Source organism: Vicugna pacos, chromosome 9 (genome assembly GCF_048564905.1).
Source record: "Vicugna pacos chromosome 9, VicPac4, whole genome shotgun sequence".
NCBI classification, from domain to species: Eukaryota; Metazoa; Chordata; class Mammalia; order Artiodactyla; family Camelidae; genus Vicugna; species Vicugna pacos.
The window spans coordinates 8,188,229-8,191,658 of record NC_132995.1 but is presented as its reverse complement, the minus strand read 5'-3'; positions in this window follow the sequence as shown (position 1 = coordinate 8,191,658).

The following is a 3,430-nucleotide window of genomic DNA, read 5'->3' as shown; positions in this document are numbered from 1 at the left end:
CCACAGTGTTTTGGTGTTTTCTTCTCTCTGCTGTTCCTGAACTAACAGCGATTATGTTAAAACTTTTCCAGCCCTTATAATATTGACTGACAGTTTTGTATATTCAATATTATCAACTAAGTAATGAGATGACAGGAAACCCAGCACAATTAACTTGAGCTAATTAGTTTGTTACAATAAGTATTATTGACTTTCACCATTTTAAAATGACTCTTGTTCAATTAACCAGCCAGAAGTATTTCAATATTTTAACCAGCACATCCGTAACTAGTGCAAACTAGCGAAATTTTAGCCTTAGTTGGAAAAACCTGGTTAAGAATGATCTGAGCCCAGAACTTAACTCTCTCCTCGTGTAAACACAAAGTCCTTTTTGTAAGGTTTTCATAGGTTCTCAATTTTCTAGGAAGTGCAACTACCATGTAAAACGAGGGATGCTTGTACTGTGTTTTGTTCAAACCTTGGCCCAGGATTGTCAACAGTTTTCAGAAAACTTCGATCCGCCTGGTTCTTGGTAATCCGACACCTCCTCCCACAGCGTGTTTACCGCTTTGCCCAGAGCTGCCAGCGCTAGAGGTGTAAATGTTTGGCTGCCTCCTTGGGTTCAGGGTAGGTGGCCTCACACATCTGCATTTTGAAATGCGTATTATAAATTCCTATCCTTTTATTTCTCCTTTTTCTTTCAGTTCGGACAATAAGGGACAATTTTTAATATCATGTGCAAGTGGGTTATATTACCCATGAACTTCATTTTGAGAGAGTCAAGAGGACTTTCCCAGAGCTGACATTCAAGCCAGCACATGCACTGGTGTGGCCACGCTTGTAGTCTAAACACCAAAATATTAAATTACAGTTATTAATCCGTTGGTAATGGTCACTACCAGGAGTCCCCTGTTAGTACCCTCCTGGCTCTCCTTGGGGACCTCCTGATCCTCCCCCTGACCCAGCAGCCAAGGGGTTAACACTAGGCACAGTGGGATGGAAAGGGGCTCCATGTCCCATAGGCTGTTGCATGGGCTGATGCGCTTACCAAGTAGTAAATATTTTGCAGACATTGTAAAATATTTGTTGTGAAAAGTGGATGGCGTGCAAAGACATGTTGACAGATGCACCTTTATGCACGATACCTCCAAACTGGAAACCACCCAAGGTCCATTAACACATGACATGAACTGTATGTCTTGCACATCCAGACCGGGGAATTCTCCCCAGAGATTAAGGGGGGAGGGGGAGGAATGAACTGCTGATACATGTAAAAACATGACTAAGTCTCAAAAGCATTATGCTGAGTAAAAGCTGACACAAAAAGCTATACACTGTGAGGGAGGGTATAGCTCAGTTGTAGAGTCCATGCTTAGCATACATGATGTCCTGGGTTCAATCCCCAGTACCTCCATTAAAAACACTTTAAAATAAATAAACAAACCTAATTACCTTTCCCTACCAAAAGAAAGGGGAAAAAAAAAAAACTACATTACTATATGATTCCACAAAAGTGAAATTCTAGAAGAGAGAGAATGACTTGTGTATTTTGATTGCGGTAGTGGTTTTTCACAAGTCTACGTATCTGTCAAAAGTCATCCTGTCTGCTTTTTTCCTTTTTGTTTTTGGGGTTTTTTGGGTTTTTTTTTTTTACTTAAAAATTTTTTAAAAATTTTTAACTTTTTCCCCATCATCTGCTTTGATGGATGCAGTCTATTGTATGTAAATGAACACCTCAATAAGGTTGACTCCCAAAAAGCAGATGGAAGAGAGGGTCCCACAGGCCTAGAAACACTAATCTGTCACTCGAAGACAAAGCTGAGTCCTTACCCTGCCTCCCCCTCATCCCATCACTCTGAGCTTGAACCCAGGCCCAAGCCCAATCCAAGGCCAGCCGCAGCCCTCCCTCCCCAGCCTGGCTCCTTCAAAAGAGCAAGCGGGGTGTCCCAGTAATAGGAGTGGATGGGGCAGGGAGAAAGGGAGAGATAGGTAGGGGCTGGGCTCCAGGCAGTGGCCGCCCAGGTGCTTTTTCTTCTGCTCTTATCAGTGGCCTTTGGGTGAGGTGTAACAGAGCCATTGTTGCCAGAGGGGACATCTGGCAGCACCCGCCCAAAGTCACACAGTTGGTAGGTAGCAGAAGTAGCAGAAGCAGGATCTGCACCAGGGTAACAGCCTTTTATAAGGAGACAGCTCTGTAGCTGGAGTCCAATTCATTCATTCTGTAAATGTTGAGTACCTACTATGTGCCAGGCCTGAGGCCATGCTCCGGGCGTATAGTGGTGAACAGGACAAAGCTGGCTCCCTCATGGAGGGCACAGCCTAGTAGGGACCAGGTCTGGGAGCCCCTTAAGGCCCTATGCACACCAAGGAGGTTTAAGATGGTTCCGGTCTTTCTATACGACCTAGGCCAGCATTATAGGCACTAGTGGCATGTGCTCAGCACATTTTAAAAGTAGAAAGAAATTGGGTAAGTACTGTTTGGTTGAATTTGGCCCAGTTACCTATTCTTTGTACGTACACGTCTCTACAGATTGTACGTGCAAAATAGTGTGGATGTAATACATACCTCTTTAAACAGATATCTCATAATCTAAATTTAATTCATTCCCCCAGAAAAGCATTAAATAGGAAATTGAGGATACACCATTTCAAGCGGGGAAAATAATGTACACCAACTCCATCCTAACACTCCAACCGATTTCCCCAAATATCATTCAACACTCTTATTAAACACTTACATAACAACCTACCAGGTTCTGGCATAATAGAAAGCATGGAAAACACCAATTACTTAATTATCCAACACTTAACGAACTCATTAGTGGCTGTGTGTGCAATGCCCAAGAACTTTGCCCAGAGTCAGATATGAATTCTATTTCTCTGCCACACAGCCATCGTGAGTGGTAACTAAATAACCCCCCCAAAAAGATGCTTGAGCTACAAGATAACATCTCTAATTGGCCCCAGATTGGTGGTGCCTCCAGGCACCTGGCGAAGTCAACAGAGACCTAGGGAGGGGGAGATAGTATCAGTAACATGTAACACACTTCAACCGCATGCAAGACATGAACCTGTTAGGACAGGTGAGCTGTAACGGGTGTCGGCCGCATCCAGGATGCACTCAAGGCTGAAAACAATTGCAGGGGATTTTTTTGGGAGGGGAGGCAATTAGGTTAATTTATTTGGGGGTAATAGTAATTAGGTTTATTTTTTTAATAGAGGTACTGGGGATTGACCCCAGCGCCTTGTGCATAGTAGGCATGCGCTCTACCACTGAGCTATACCCTCCCCCTTAGGCTTATTTATTTTTTGATGGGGGGGGTAATTAGGATCTGCACCAGGGTAACAGCCTTTATTTATTTATTTATCTATTTTTAATGGAGGTACTGGGGATTGAACCCATAACCTTGTGCATGCTAAGCACTCACTCTACCACTGAGCTCTACCCTCC